The 17,557-nt window shown below is 35.2% G+C and overlaps 1 long non-coding RNA gene across 2 annotated transcripts in view; it reads left to right on the forward strand.

The window, feature by feature from the left end:
- The window catches only part of LOC150067281 (uncharacterized), a 95,098-nt gene that overhangs the window by 71,942 nt on the left and 5,599 nt on the right, over positions 1-17,557 (forward strand). The window contains exon 3 of one of the 2 annotated variants that reach the window (XR_016534604.1): positions 7,867-7,942. The exons of the other annotated variant lie outside the window; for it this stretch is intronic. This is a non-coding gene — a long non-coding RNA (uncharacterized LOC150067281). Of the gene's footprint in view, positions 1-7,866; positions 7,943-17,557 lie in introns of those variants that run through there. 2 annotated transcript variants of the gene reach the window in all.

Below are 17,557 nucleotides of genomic sequence, written 5' to 3' on the forward strand. Positions count from 1 at the left end.
TTAGTTTTACTTGAGCCAGTGATCCATTACTGGTTTTTGTTAATTAACCAGTATTGCCTGCTCTGGCTTTGAATTGCAATCCTCAAATGTCAGCCTTTTGAACATCTGGCTTGTTATCCATCTTTTGAAAAACAAACAAACAAAAAGTTAAAAAAATCAATTCTACGTATGAAAATTTTAGGCTAAATTAGGTGGTAATATTTCATAATACAAAAACATCCTAGTAGTTACATATTAAGAAATCTGACATCAACAATGTTTTATTTCAATTAAATGTTCTTTTAAGAATATGTTTTAATCATAGACCCCATCGTTTCCCTCATTTGAAATCATTAATATATGTCTAGGATTCTCCTAGAAGAGAATCACAATAGCTCAAAAGCTAAAATTCCATGTGGGATGAGGCTAAGTGAAATGAACTCCAGGATATGGAAACAAGATGTTTATCTTTATGTTTATTGTTCTTCATATACTATGTGAATTTATTTCTTTTCCCTTTTCCCCCTTATTGTTTTCTCATGCTGTTACTGTATCTGACTTTGTTGCCTGGTATATTGTATATATATTTATTTGCTTATTTGAAATAGGGAAGGGAAGGTGAAAAACAAGATGATTGGGAGAGGGGAGGGTGAAAGAAAGTGGGAGAAAAGCATGGTAAAGGAAGTAATGTACCAGTATCTGGCAAATGTAACTGTAACCCCTCAATATATCACCCTGACAATCAAACACAATTTTGAAAAATGTTTCGAATTTGAAATGAAAACATCTGAAGACCATCCCTTACAATGAAGAAATATACATTTATTTCATAAGCATTTTCTGGGGATCTGGTAAGTATCTCCAACTGCAGGTAGAATAGCAAAAAGGGAAGATGAATATTTTGCCCTGGAGAAGTTTTTATTCCATGTGTACTTAATAGATAAAAGTATATCTTTAGAAGACCTAGACCTGTTCCTAAAACCATGAAGCCCAGTGATTTTTTTTTAGGACCCCATAACTGCAACTGAATAAAGTACTAAATTCCTTGGTGTTGATATACACTTATTAAGCTTGATGGTAAATGAAGGTATAATTTTAGCTAAATTATCCCAGTACTAGGAAGATAATGACAGTGTTAGGTTTGATCAGAATGCAACAAAAAGTGTATTTATTATAAGTCCAACTTTTAATATAAAGGATAATTCACATCTCCATATTTTAAAAAAAGTTTTCCTAAAATTGTTAAAAATAGGCCAGGAGTTTGGCCTAGTGGTTGAGTGCTTGCCTAGCATGCACGAAGACCTGGGTTCGATTCCTCGGTACCACATACATAGAAAAAAGCCAGAAGTGGACTGAGGCTCAAGTGGTAGAGCTCTAGCCTTGAGAAAGTCCAAGGACAGTGCTCAGGCCCTGAGCTCAAGCCCAGGACTGGCAAAAAAAAATTGTTAAAATAACATTGACTCTTAATAACTTACAAATATATTGTAATGGAAAATTACTTTAGGTTTTAAAAATTATTTTTAATTCTTTTTTTAATCCTACTTGCTTGCTTGCTTTCTATTCTACTGAGAATTCCACTTTTCTGGCAAATAGCAAGAATTTTATGGAGATCAGATCTATGATTCTCAGACCTCACTGGGATTGCAGGTGTGAGTCACTTTAGGAATCTTCATATAGTTTTCCAAGGATATTGAGCAAGTTTATATTTCTACCAACAATGGGTTTCTTTTCACACTTTCACACCTTTTCACACATCCACACCAACATCTACATGATTGTTTGTAATTTTGGTTGATTTTCCAATGTATTATTGTAATGATCTTTAAGTAGCTGTACAAAGGAGTTGCCATTTAGCAAAGTAGTTTATGAATACAATGAGTCCTAATCAATGTCAGCCCTTTCAACCTTTTCACCCATCCCTTCTAGCATACCCCTTGTATTCTTGATGATGACCATTCAAACTGGAATGAGTTATTTCAATTTGCATTTTCTTTTTGGACTGAGACACTGAACATTACTTCCTGGATCTGTGGGCCATTTTTAATTATTCTGAGAAGTCTCTGTTTAGCCCATTTGCTTATTTATTGAGTTTTTCTTATATTTTTGAGGGTTTATTTTCTTAGGCTCTCTGTATAGTCAGGATAGGAGACCACTGTCTGGTATATAGTGAGCAAAAAATCTTCTCCATTCTGTTACCTGTCTTTTGCTGTGTAAGCCTTTTTTGGTTTGAGTCCTCTCACTCTAGGGAATGTTTGTATCTATTTATTTGGGGAATTTAATTTCATCCCAAATTCTCTCTGCACAAATGAAAGATACGTTAATATAAAGCTTTCTTTTAATCTAATTAAGTCTTTAATGCAATAGTATTACAAAATACCAATTACAAATTTCCCAGTTTTTATTATTATTATTATTATTATTATTATTATTATTATTTATCCATCCTGGGGCTTGAACCCTGGGTCTGGGCACTGTCCTTGAGCACTTCAGCTCAAGATTACTGTCCTACTCCTGGGCCTGGGTGCTGTCCCTGAGCTCTTCAACTCAAGGCTACTATCCTACTCCTTGAGCCACAGCCCCTCTTCTGGTTTCCTAGTGGTTAATTGGAGATAAGAATCTCAAGGTCTTTAGTGCTGGGGCTGGTTTTGAACCGCGATCCTCAGATCTCAGCCTTCCCAGTAGCTAGGATTACAACACTAGGCTCCAGTTAATTGTTTTCAGAAACTTAAAGGATAAAAGACATATTACATGTAAGAAAATAAACTTAATAATATAGAAAAAGGACACACAGAGAACAGATAGAATATCCTGCAAATAATTTTAAATGGTCTTGAAAAAGAGTACTCTGTTAATTTTTAAAATCAATATTATTATAAGTTACTATGTTAAAGGTTTTCAAAATGAAGAAATTAGTCATGGAATGATATTTTCTGCAACTAAGGGCATATCTAATTTTTCTATTTAGTCATTTTGCTATCTTTATTCCTAATCAAAATACAATTTGGAAAATGTATTATTTCATTCAAAAATTAACAGCTGGCTTTTACGGAACACTTAGGATAGGTTAATTACAGATTTTAAAATTTTATAATATACTGCAACATATAATGATGCTTGCTGTGTTTAGCATAGTTCATAATCCATACTTTAATGAAAATATATTATTATTAATGGTGTACCTTCTACAAATATAGTATACATCAGTTGCTGTTCAGTTATATCATTCCTATATAATATAATTAATTCTGTTTATTAATTTAGACTTCCCAGGATAAATTTGCATATATTATATTTATGGTTATACAGGCTTATATGAATTTTATCAACCTAATGCATGACAAGTGATGTTTGACAATTTCTTTCGATTCTAATCAGGTCAAAGATTCATTTTTCTTTCATCTCATCACAAATATATGAGATCTATATTAGACTGATTATGTTAGCATTTGAAATAGTGTTTGCTTCATGTGCTCTGAGCCAAAAGTGAGGTGAGTACTTACACAGTGTTCACAAGTGGTACTATCCAAATATGCACTGGTACCAAATGCAAGTTATCACTGTTCTGGTACCTCAAATGCAATTTCTTTCAGAAAGAATGAGTTAAAACGGTGATCTTTGCAGTGTGAAATGTGTCCCTTCATATTCAAATATGTGTTCCTCGAGTAGGTCATCGCTTTTTCTTTATTTTTTCCAATCTCATGGAATATAGTGTTTGTCTTTATCCCAGTGGATAGTAATGGACTCCCCAGGACCTCTTCAAACTCACAAATATAGTTAAGGGAAAGACATGGTGGAGCCCACAGAATAATAAGGGAGGTCATTTCTGTAACTACAGAAATAAAAAAAATGAGATAGTATGTAGTAATCTTACTATAGCTAATAATTTTGAAAATATAGAATTGCTTCGGAACACTTACAGGAAAGCTGTTGTGTTTATAATACTACATTTATGATCCTTATAAGGACATTGTAAATAATATTATTGTAAATAATAGAAGAGTTACATTATATTCCAGATAGAAGGTGCATTACTTCACAAACATTGATACCCCTTTTCATGTTTTTGTTACTGAGACAATTGTAATTTTAACTTGTGCTTTGGGCATAATATTTCTGATATTTATCAGAAATAGAGATATCATAAATTTAACATCAGAGTAGGCTATATTTTTCCTATTTGGCCAGGTAGGAAAATTTGTTTCTAATTGAGGAAATACAATAAACTGTCAAATCTCTTTTTAGTTTGTTGCATTCACTGAGAAAGAAGAATGAGAAAAAGACAGAGAAACCATAGAAAATAGCAAGGAAGCTCCTCATTAGCCTGAAAGGATGAGTAAGGGAATTGTGAAAATGGAAAATCTAAATTACATTGAATTATTCTAACTATAAAATCCTTTGTGTCTGGCACTGGTGTCTCAAGCCTGTCATCCTGGCTATTCAAGAGGCTGAGATCTGAGGATGCATGCTTAAAGCCAGCCCAGGCAAGAAAGCAAGTCTGTGAGAATCATCTCCAGTTACACACCAGAAAACTAGAAGTCACACTGTGGCTCCAAGTGGTAAAGAACCACCCTTGAGCTCAGGGACAGCCGCCAAGCCTCGCCCCTGTAACCAACAACAATGACATCTAAAAGAAGTCCTTTGTGATATAAAATGGACTTTCAGTTAATAGACAGAGTAGGTAGGCACTGGATACCTAGCACCATGGTAGAGTGCCTGCTTAGCATGTGTAAGACCCTGGGTTCCATCACCCTGCAAACGTGAATGATACAGGTAAATGTATACAACAATCAGTATTTGTATATAGCAATGTCATAACTCCCTCAAATTACAAATATTTTAGCATTTTTCTGCTAAATCACAATTCTTCCCTCTTTCACCAAAAACAGAGAAAAAGGCTCCTTAAAACCATCCCCATTAAATAATGTCATTTATTGTGTATGAATATTTACAGAACTTTGGTAGCCTATGACTATGTACTTTTCTATTAATAACATTTCTCTAATGGTCTGCCTTAGATTGCTTTTTTCCACTTAATCATATAAAGCATAAATATACTGCATCCATGCTTAGCCATCCACCTAGTATTTTAACCATCCATTGAGTGCTTCACTCAATAGATGCATCATAATTCATTCAAATATGGTAATGCCTTCCTGAAGTTTAATTTTAGTGGAATGTCATAAGGAAATATACAATACAGATAAGTAAACAGCTAGACAGTGATATAGTACACATACTTCCAATAGAATTTACATTTATGTAGATCCTGACAGACCTCAATGATGGGAAGGGATTAATTAATTTCAATGGAATCTATTGTCATTTATCATCTTCGTAATCACAATGACATTTGTGGAGATTACAAACATTATTTTGCAGCAGAAGACACTGTTTCACAAGTGCTAAGAAAGTTCATTGAAAGACACACAGATGGTTATGGCAAAGCTGATGCTCAAAACTGGTTGTGTTTCAGTGATGCAATGCTGTGCCCAGATAAAGTGTGAATTTCACATTCATTTCTTTGATTGAATTATGCCGTTTTAATCAGACAGCTTGACCCAAATTGTGTCATATAATTATAAAACCCTGCTGTAATTTTATTGTTTTGAATGCATGAAAAATTTGCTCTTTAGTTTTTCACCAGACATCCTTCACAGGATGTTCAGACAACAGTGGAGTCGCCATTACAGTGATCACCAAAAGTATCACCTAGGAGCAGTGAGCCAGGATCTATATATTCTGATTTTGTATGCATAGTGTCAGCACCCATTAAGATATATTTTTATAGAATGCATTGTTTTATTACGTTAGCAGCAGTTGGTATAGATAAGCAATGAGTTAATCCTCTATATAAATGGACAGATGTCATTCCTAAGAATAATAGTTGCATGCAGACTTTTGTGTCAGATGACTCTTTTCCAATTTTTTATAGAAATCCTTCAAGCAAGGCACTGGTTGCTCACACCTGTACTCTGAGCTGCTTAGGAGGCTAAGATCTGAGGATGGCAATTCACAGCTAGTTCTAGCAAGACAGTCTGACCCCCTATCTCCAATTAACCAGAAAAAATAAAAAAGGAAATGGAGCTGTAATAGAGTGCTATTCTTGACCAAAATGCTAATTTACAGTACCAAGAACCTGAGTTCAAGACCCACTACTGGCACAAAAACTAACAATATTTATTTTCAAAAGTTTTATCTCTTAATTATTTTAATGTTAATCTTTAATGGACCAGAAATCTTACTTATGTTACTATTTTAACGATACTTACAAAACAGTCATTTACAATATTTAAATTTCACTGTAGGTATCAAAATATATCCACTATAAGCTGATATATTCATAGAGTAGCTACTAATATAAAAGATAAGTGAACAAGGAATTGATTCAAAATAAAACATCAGGTAAAATAAGAACCTAGAGATGTCCTAATATAAAATCCATAGGAAATAGTCTTATTTAGATTTTATTTTTTGCCAGTCCTGAGGCTTGAATTCAAGGCCTAGGCACTGTCCTTGAGCTTCTTTTTGCTCAAGTCTAGCTCTCTTATCACTTGAGCCACAGTGCCATGTCTGGCTATTTTTGTTTATGTGGTACTGAGAAATTGAACCCAGGGCTTCATGCATGCTAGGCAAGCACTCTATTACTAAGTGACATTCCCAGCCCAGTTATTTATATTTTAGATAAAACTATTATTTAGAGAACAATAATATGGGATGTAATAATATAAAAATGTTTCCAAGTAATTGAGCTATTCCATGGAAAGAAAGATTTATCTTATAGTGTATCATTTAATATGTGAGGTTAGTTTATCATCATATAAATTATTAAAATTGAAATAAACCTTATAATTTATATTGTTTGGTACCAGTATAAAAGATCTCCTACCCATTTCTTTTAACATCTTGTTAAAAGATGATCAATCAGAATTTCTTACTTAGCTGAATGTAAATGGACAGAGGTTGCTGTTGTCTAACTTTAAGGCACAGGCAACCACCAGAAATTTGGCTGTTGAAGGGCTTCAGTGGAGCCTGTGTGTCACTGAGGATGTCTCTCGCATCTGCATTTCTGTCTGTTCTAATGACCACACTCAGCAAGCTCCAGCTTTCAAAAGGAGACTCCACTAATTAGCTTAGTGGATAGAGCATCTGGTAACTGGTTGGTGGGATAAACAAGAACGACTCCTGAAGTGAAGGAGAGAAAAATGAATCCTGCAGGCCACAAAGATGAAAATGAAATTATGAGCGTACAAGGCACGGGGAGCTTGCTCATTTTCATTACCTCTGTCTCTAACATTGCCTGATCCTAAAGCCTGGGCCAAAATGGAAAGAATGAGGATTACACAATACTCAAGTGCTTCCGTTTGGCATCACTTCCATAAAATAATAAAATATCATTTGTGAGTTCTGTCTGCTTTGTCAAAAAACACAAATAAAGAAATACAAAACAAAACTGAGAACAATTTGATCTGTCCTACTCCTGCAGACACTGCTGCAGGTGGTTTCAAAACAAAGCATTTAATCAGGCAGGATTTTACTTAAACTACTTGGTGATTCATCATCCAGCCTCTGCTCATTGTCAGTTGTGCCTCTCTGAGCTATTATTTATAGAATATTTAAAGAGCCTGGATGGCATGTGCCTCTGTCTTGGGTTCTATTGTACTATCAATTATAGCTCCAATTTGTTTCAAATTCAGCATAGGTTGTCAGGATGCCATGATTCAGCTGCTGTTCAAGCAAATATTGTATAGGAGCTATACCAAAGAGTACTCTTGTTGCTATTAATTTATTGATAGTACCAGACTATTCCTAGATTACAGTTTTTCCAGGCTTCAGCATGATTAAATCACTCTAGTCCTAAAACCCTGATGTCTTCTTTGTGTTCTACAGGGCAAACTATATCAATGGCTTAATGAAAATTACATAGATGCTGGACTCCTGACATGGTTATGACCCTAAAAAGGTGTTCAGGACCACTAACCCATTCTCCTTTATGACAAAAAGACTAGTCTTCATGGTATTTTGTAAGTATAGATTGTTAGGTACATTGCTAAGATAACATTCTATGTCCTGATAGGTTTTTAACATTTTGTTGTATTTTGTTGTAGGGTTTTACTTTTGTCATTTTCTAAGATATTTGAAACAAAGCAATTCAGAAATTGGGTTAAACAAAGGAAAAGTAAATTTTTATTTTATTGTTTTGTGTTGGTTGTAGGGCTTGAACTCAGGGCCTGGGCACCATCTCTGAGCCTCTTTGTATTCGAGACTAGTGCTCTACCACTTGAGCCACAGCACCACTTTAGATTTTAGGTCAAGTGGAGATAAGAAGTCTCAAGGAACTTATTTGCCCACACTGGCTTTAAATCAAAATCTTCAGATCTCAAACTCCTGAGTAGCATATGTGCCCAGCAGAACCTAAGCTTTTAAACAAGGGGAACAAAGCAATAAGGATAGAATTTTTATTCTAATTTTAACAGTCAGGAATTATAGCTGACCATGTAGTGTACATGACCCCTTCACCCCTGCAAGCAGAAGTTTTTCTCACTCCATCTGCAGCCATTAACAGCACTAGTAGGGACAAAATAAATATTGGCTATGGGAATTGACACAGTAATGGAGGTATCTAACAGAAAAATTGTTTAGCTGGGAATCATGTGTTTGCTAAAAAAAATTTAAAAAATGAAGTATGAGAATGGGAGTAATGGCACAGAGAAGAGATTCAAAGAATATATGTCTTTATCTAGTCTGAGTCTACCTCAAAATAACTATCCCTCCCTAGGCATACAGGAACTACTCCTGTGCTCCTATGCCATCTGGCACATCATTTGTTACAGATTCTGTATATACTTTAGAGGAAGTTGGTCCATCTTTTTTCTACCAGCACCAAGCATGGCACATTCCAATTACAAACAATGCATTTATAGAATGGCCCACAATGCGTGCATAATACCATCCTAATCAAATCCTAAAGCCTTGCTCAGTTTAAAGAGAGTTGACAAATATGTCTGAGGGAGATGAAAAGGGAGAAGACAGTAGGTTATTGATGCATTAAACTGGTTTTCTTAGGAATCCTAGCTGATTTTCAAACCTACCCAAATGTCAAAAACAATCCTTAATAATATTTCTGTGCCAACTAATACTTAATTAGCTATATCTTAGGGTCAATGATTTGTAGGCAAAGTGTTCACATTTACATGTCGAACAAAGACAGTTGATAGACTGTGGAGAAATTGAGAGGCATTTCCTCTAGCTATTTCATGTGTGGCCTTAGAAAAACAACGTTATTAATCAGCAATTAGATCGTGTCATCATTCACGATATTTAGTGAAGGTGAAACGTGTAATTAGACATTTTAAATTGCATGTCACCTCCACCCACAGGGCTGACACATGTCGTTTTCTCGCTGGTGCAGTTCTGTGTAAGGATTCACATGGTGTATCCAGACGTCACCTTAACCATGAAAATCAGGTCACTGCATAGCACAGTTATCTTTCATTATTGCATTTTCCGATGAGTATTCATTTGTTAAATAATCTTTCCCGTTTATTTTTCTTAACATGTTATATTTTAAGATTTGATAGGTAGTTAAATTATCAAAATGATTGACAGATGATGAATGACAGACATTTTAAAAAAATGATCTTGTATGATCCATTGTCTACATCTTATTGTGGTACGTCAGAGTGAAGAAAGATGCTAGTAGGATCTCAATGTTCAAGCATCTGATTCATAAGAGTGGTTATGTGACAGTTACTCCCCAGCAATTTTTAAAATTTCAGGTTAGTTATTATAAATAACTGGGAATGCATATTTTTCATAAGGAATTTGGTGAACTATATGTACATGAGGAAAAATAATATCACTTACTTATTTACTTAAAAGATAGCTATTTAATATTTAAAATCTGCTTGCTAAAATGTGCTTAAACTAATGCAATATTGCTTGTGTCACATTTCTCCACCCTTTCATTACAATGCTTATCAGGAATTTCAGTTCTATTTCAGGGCCCAGGATCATCCTGAGACTTATGTGAACAGGAGGTGATGATGGAATTTTTATTTTAGTGTTAACAGCAGTTTTCAAGGGAGCTAATTAAAATCTTTATCTGAACCTTGAAGATGAGCAAAGTGTGTGAATGCAGGCATTCAGTTCATGTGCCTTTTGAGATTTCTTTTCCATCTTCCAATTTCACATTTTTAAGGGTTTTTTTTTCCATCCTTTCTCATCACTAATGGCTGTCTTATTCTGATATGACAGTGAAACAGAATTTCTAAGAGAGTTTGAAGCACTTACAAGGGAAAAATAACTTTTCAAGTGTTTAACAATAAACTGGGAGGTCTGTGTCACTTTCCTAGCTGTTAGACAGCATGTCATATTGAGGAGGTATCTAGAAAATCAGCAGATCTGAATAGAGATAAGAAATGCTGCTAGCTAACCTTCAAACAACCCACAATAGTTTTTTAGTAGATTCAAACTACTTGGATCTCTGCAGGTTTAGTTGATTTTTTAGTCCACTTAAATGGCTATATTAAAATATTTCAGACTGAGTAATTTAGAAATGTATTGCTTACAGATATGGACAATTATCTAGAAGGCCAAGACCAAGGCAGATAAATACCTCTTCTAAGACAACATCTTTATTTTAGGTGTCATCTCATCATGGGAAAAGCAAGCAAGCATCCCAATTCCTCATTGCTCTGGCTTCAAACTCCTGTACTGGCATAAGAAGAAAAAAATGTAAATGAGGGTGTAATTCCACTGGAAAGAACATAAAAGACAGAAGTTCATAAACCCAACATGCTCATTATTAGCTTTATCAAGATGCACCTAAAAAGAAGCAATCAACCAAACATACAGATTCTATTTTATCTTACAGTAAAACAGATGCAACAAGGGCTTCTTAGTGACTTGTGGGCCATCACAAAATGGCTCTCCTGTCTACCCTTTTCAGATGAATAGAAACACAGTAGCCAGGCTTGCTGAATCAGCTAGTGAGCTATCCTATCGCAAAGTGAGATAACAATTGAAAATGCCTTCCTGGCCCTGGGAACTATAAGTGCATTTGAATTTTCTTTATCTTCAGAGAAGCCACATGAAGCACCTCTCATTCTGAAGAATGTATTCTAAAGCGTTTGAACTGCGGTATTCAAACACAAACACAACTGGTGATTTTGGAAAATAATACAAAGCCACATTTATAGCAACTGTGCTTCAGAACACTTTCAAACTTTCATAGGCATTCAGAGTAATTTCCTTTGCAAATTTGAAAAATCATGCATTTATTCTAGGCTAATGGTCAATATATTAACCAACAAATGTAATAAAATGGAAACTTGTGTTTTCCTAAGCTTTAGTGGGTGTTCATCCTGTCATGAAAGAAAAGAAATGGAAAACACAAAAGAGGATTTTAATTATGTTATATTTTAACCAGGTTTTAGTCTAGTATTTGATAAATCTTTTAGATAGCCTTAGTTTTTCTAATTAAGTGTTTTAAGTAATGGCATGAATTTTTGTCTTTTTGTCACAATTTAAATATATAACATAGTTTAGTAATATGATGATATGATGACCTGCAAAGTCAAGACTCCATTCCTGAAAAAGTGTGTGTGTGTGGTGTGTGTGTGTGTGTGTGTGTGTGTGTGTGTGTATCATTTATAAAACTTGGTAAGTAGAACCCCTTTGGACTCATATTTTCCCACCTTAGTTATCTTCATCTTTAAAGACATAAGATGAGTAAAGTCCTTAGCAGCTAATGTAAGCATTTGTTGAGGCGAATGTTGAGGAACAGAATAGGCTGGTGTACTTCCTGCCTCTGGGACATCATAGTCCATTGAAGATGATCATCAGGTAAAAGGCCCAACATAAAGTACTACACTACTGGTGTAGCATTCAGAGGGGGTCATAGGATGCTCTGGTGTGCATAAAAAGGGTTCTCACTTATATCAGCTGAGTTACACATAGCATATTAAAGGTGTAAACTACAACAACATCTTTGAAATTTTTCAAAGATAAATACCCTAAAATTGTAAAGAATAAACTGCCATGTGTTCACCTACAAAACTAAATGGTTTATATTTGAACTATACTATAAAATTTCTTTTTGCCCATGTGTGTAGGTCTAGATATTTGTGTGTGTGTGTGTGTGTGTGTGTGTGTGAGAGAGAGAGAGAGAGAGAGAGAGAGAGAGAGAGAGAGAGAGAGAGAGAGAGAGAGAGAGAGAGAGAGAGAGGGAGAGAGTGCTAGGGCGCACAACTGGAATTTCATTTCATTACCCAATATGTATCTCACCATTGATTATAATTTTTTTAAAAACTATATCTTAGCTGGGCATCAGTGACTTACACCTGTACCTTTGGTGTACTAGGGAACTAAAATCTCTGTGAAGACATTCTTACCTTTGTGGAATTTGGTCATACTGCTTTGTCTTTGTAGACACTTAGAATGTTACCTTGGTAATCGAGTCTTCTACAGGACCCTGGATCACATAAGAAGGTGCTTAGTAACTAGCAGCCCTTAAGCGTTACTAATGGCAATTTGAAAACTATGTAGAAGGAAGAGTATTTCGTACCATACAAAATGATAGTCCTCAGAGATATGAGCTGTGTAATTGAGCTGAAATTATTGAATAACTACATCCTTATTTTAGCTCAAAATGTCACTTTTTTCTAACTAGACATTATATATAAGTGTAGTATATACTAATATATAAATTAACAACTTTATCATGGAATCTACTTAGTTCCTATTACTCAGAACCAGAAACAAAATGTGGTAATGTAACACACATGCACACAACATATACACAAGCACACACACACAGTGTTGTTCCTGGGTTTTGAACTCATGGCCTGGATGTCATCTCTGAGCTTTTCTGCTCAAGATTAGCATTCTGTCACTTGAGCTACAACTCCGCATCTGCCTATTTTGATTTTTCCTAGTAGTTACGGTTCTCATAAACTTTCTTGACTGGGCTGGCTTAAACCATGATCCTCATTTCTCAGCCTCCTGAGTTGCCAGGATTATAGGAATAAGCCATTGGCTCATAATCTCTTAATTTTATAGGACTAAAATATATGAAGATAGAGATATTAGACATACTAAACCCACTAGCACAACAATGTTTATTGCAGCACTATTTACCATAGCAAAGATATGGAACCAACCTAGATGCCCCTCAGTTGATGAGTGGATCAACAAGATGTAGTATTTATACACAATGGAATTATTTTTTTCATATATTTTTATTGTAATTAATAGAAGGGTTACATGATATTTGCCAGATAGATGGTGCATTGATTCCCATACATTGATACCCTTTCACATGTACACAATGGAATTCTATTCTGATGTCAGAAAGAACGACATTGCCCCATTTGTAAGGAAATGGAGACTTGATTTCTATTTTCTTATTTCAAAGGTAAGATAGTGCTGATATGGATAGTATCAATCTATACTCTAAAAAGAACACAGGAGTAATATTGTGACATTGTTCTTAGTGGTGGATTCATAGGTATTAAATCAAATGTGGAAGCAACAATACAAAGGTAGACAAACGGCACTATACCAAGCGTAACCATGTCAGTGTAGCAAAGGAGATAAGAAAAGGTCACATTCAGAATTGGTGAAAATATATGGAAATGATATAAACTATAGAGGTAAGGAATTCCTACAACTAATTGCAAAATCTTTAATAGCTGATTAAAGGGATATACAGACTTGAATAGACACTTCCCCAAAGAAGACATGCACTTGACCCGGAAGATCTCAACATCAGGTCAATATAAATCACAATCAACTCACACAGTATCCCAGCCCAGTATGTGTCCCTTTTTCCAAGAAGGTAAAAGATAAGTGCTGGTGAGAATATGGGAAGCTGTGACCCATACACCCTCTTGAAGAGAATGGAAAGGTGAGAAGCTGCTGCCAAAATCAATAGCAAATTTTCTTAGAAAAATTACAAAGATAATGATCATGTTATCTGACAATGACACTTCTAGGTATTTATTGAAAGATAAAAACTAAGATCTCAGAAAGATATTTGCATTTCCCTTGTTCATTGCAGCACTATTTACCACAACCCAAATAGGGACAACACTGCACATTCACTGACAGTTGGAGGATAAAGAGCTTTTGGAAGCTCTGATAATCAGAGCTGGGGATATGAGTCCTCTTTCCTTCTTAGACTCATGACTCCCCATTTGCACTGATATTGAGCTTCATCTGTACTGGCCACATATTCACTCAGTGCACAATCTTTGTACCTGCTGAACTGTCTCCCTGAGACACCCTTCCCTTCAGGCCTGGACCAATTGTTTTTTTTTTTTTTTTAATTTTAATTTAGATCTCAACATGGTGGCTGTCTCAAAGGAAGTGCTTTTGAATATGAATGAGTAGACATGCGAGTAATAAAATGTGAGATATTCTACCAAATTATAATAAAAGATCATTTGAAATGTGCTCATCAAATAGTTCCCCATTTTTTGAATTATTTTTATATTAAGATCTAAATTTAATTTAAAACTTGCCTCAAATATATCAGATTCTGGGTTTAGGTTTCTGTCCATGAACAAAAAGTTTTATTTTAATTAAACATTGTTAATATTTTCAGTTTTAGGGTTAGTATTTTGATTTTGTGGGACTGAATAACATATACCCTTTAGAATTTTGAAAGATTTTGATATTAAGTCCAAAGACTAGGTGACATTTAGAATAGCAAGTATGCCTTATATAGCATAAAATGAATAGTCCCAGCTACATAAGAAGTATAACTAGAAGGACTGTAACCTAGGGCCAGACTGAAAATTAAAAAAAAAATACTATCTGGAAAAAAGTAGTAACAACAGCAAAAATTCTAAAGCAAAAGGACTGTGAGCATGGCTGACACAGAAGAGCTTGAAGCCCTAACTTGACCACCACTACCTCAAAACAAAATAATCAAACATGCATACTCTAATAAGGTTATGAGACTATAACCCTCCAGAGCATATAGTGATAATTTTTTTTATTAAAGAATTGATTAACATTGATTTTTCCATCATATATACAATCATTGACACTTAGTTTTTAGAACATAATCAAAATTAGGCTAAGGGTTTATATATCACAGATATATATTAATTTATTAAGTAAAACATTATGTCTATAAAGTCATAGGTTTTTTATGTCTATGTAGTTATATTTATATTTCCAATACCATGTCCATAACATTGGGTATGCAAATATTGAGTCCTCGCTCTTGTACTGTTTGGATCTAATAGCCACATATTAAGGATACCATGCACCTTTTGTTCCTTTGGTCTTGACTTGTCTCATTCAACATGATTCGCTCTAGGTTTGCTCTAGATTCATCCACTTCCCTGCAAATGCCATTATTTTATCTTGTCTGTTGGCTGTGTAGGTTTCCATTGTATGGATGTATATATATACATATATACATATACATATATACATATATATATACCACATTTTCTGTATCCATTCATCTGCACTAGGACATCTGGATTGTTTCCAAAGCCTGGCTATTGTGAGTAGTGCAGAGATAAACATAGCTGAGCAGGTGTCCTTATCATATCTTGGGTTATGATGTTCAAGGTAGATGCCCAGAAGTGATATGACAGGATTGTAAGGAAGGTCAATTTTCAGTTCTTTAAGAAACCTCCACAGGGCTTTCCAGAATGGCTGAAGTAGTTTACAATCCCACCAGCAGTATAGTAGGGTTCCTTTTTCTCCACAACCCCGCCAGCAACTGTCATTGTCTGAGTTCAAAGTCTTGGCCATTCTTGTTGGGGTAAGGTGGTATCTTAAGGTTGTTTTTATTTGCATTTCCTTTATGACCATGGATAGGGATACATTTAAAAAAAATACAAGTGTGTCTAAGTGTTTTAGTCCCCTTTTTACTGTTGTTTTGGTTATTTAGAATAAGGAACTACATGACAAAAGAATTCCTGTGAGAGAAAACACATTTGCATCCCTAGAGCTGTGTGTTGATATCTTTTTCCACTCCCCATAGCATACAAGGAAAGATTCAGCCGCTGGGTCAGGCAACATGTTCACAAGTTTACTGTGATGAGATGAGTGTGAAGAATTGTAGAACTCTACACAAGTCTATAATACTGGTAGAAGTAATGGCAATTATCTTATTAACTACTATGGTGAGGAAATAAATATATACGATTTAGGAAAGAGATGTAATTTATGTACACATGCTAAATAAAAATGAGATCCAGTCTGACAATGAGACCTTATTCTTAAACTTATTTCTAAAGCTGAAAAACACCATTTGTAATCTTGAATAACTTACAGTTTTTATTGTTTTACTGTCAACTTCCTGTTTATTTTGTTCTGCGTGGTTTTTTTTTTTTTTTTTTTTGGTGGGTCATGGGGCTTGAACTCTGGCCTGGGCACTATCCCTGAGCTCCTTAGCTCAAGGCTAGCACCCTACCTGAGCCCCACTTTCCATTTTCTAGGAGTTGATTGGAGATAAGAGACTCAGACCCTTTTGTGCCCGAGCTGGCTTTGAACCTTGCTCCTCAGATCTCAGCCTCCTGAGTAGCTAGGAGAGAGCCACTGTGCCTGGCAGTTCTGCATTATCTTTGTAAACTGTATTTCCTGTCTGATTCTTAGAGAGTTAAGAAGTATATAGCAGTACATAGGCTGGACTCAAGACCCGAGCTTGCTAGACAAGTACTCCACAATTTGAATCATGCTTCTAACTCTTTTTAGTTGTAGTCATTTTTCACTGTCTTGTGCTTTTTGCCCAGGCTAGCTTAGGCCTGTCATCCTCCTACATATACTTACTATGTAGCAGTGATCACAGCTGTGCACTGCCACTTCAGCTTAGATACTGAGATGTGTTCTTGGTAAATTCTTGCCCCATTGCTTTGGAAGTGTGATCCTCCTGATAACACATTCATGAATTACCAGGATTTTATTTCCACGCCTCCATGATAGAATTGGTTGGGTTATAAAAAATATTTCAAAGAAGTGCTCTTCTACATCATTGCTTTACAGTAAGAAACTGTGACCCAAGCAAATAAACAAAAAGCAACTTTATAAGAAACTCCTTCCTTCCTCCCTCCCTTTCTGCCTTCTTCCTTCCTTCCCTCCCTCCTTTTTTCTTCTTTCAATTTCCCTCCCTCCCTCCCTCCCTCGCTCCCTTTCTCCTTCCCCTCCCTCCTTTCTTGCTTCTTCCTGGTAGTATCTCATTATTTAGCCCAGGCTGGTTTCACACTTGAAGCCCTCCTGTCCCAGCCTACTGAATGTGTCACCCTTATGGGCATACACCACCATGCTTGTCTAGGTGACATTCTCTTTAAGTTCATGGTATGCTAGTTGCCATTTTATCTACAATGATTAGGTAGACAATATGAGGGGATACTGAGTAAATCATCTACATTCTTGCTCTCTTAAAGAATAGAGTGTAGAATCCTCTATGTTTAGCTGCAACACAGATTTTTATGTATGCTTAGCATACTTCCTTTCAAAGATATTTAATCCCAAATCAAATACATATTTTCTTTTAAATCTATATCTAGTATCAATATAGCCTAACTTCTATAAAATAATTACATGATGCCTAAAG

The sequence above is a fragment of the Megascapheus bottae genome, chromosome 2 (genome assembly GCF_031878675.1).
Source record: "Megascapheus bottae isolate mThoBot1 chromosome 2, mThoBot2.hap1, whole genome shotgun sequence".
Lineage (NCBI taxonomy): Eukaryota > Metazoa > Chordata > Mammalia > Rodentia > Geomyidae > Megascapheus > Megascapheus bottae.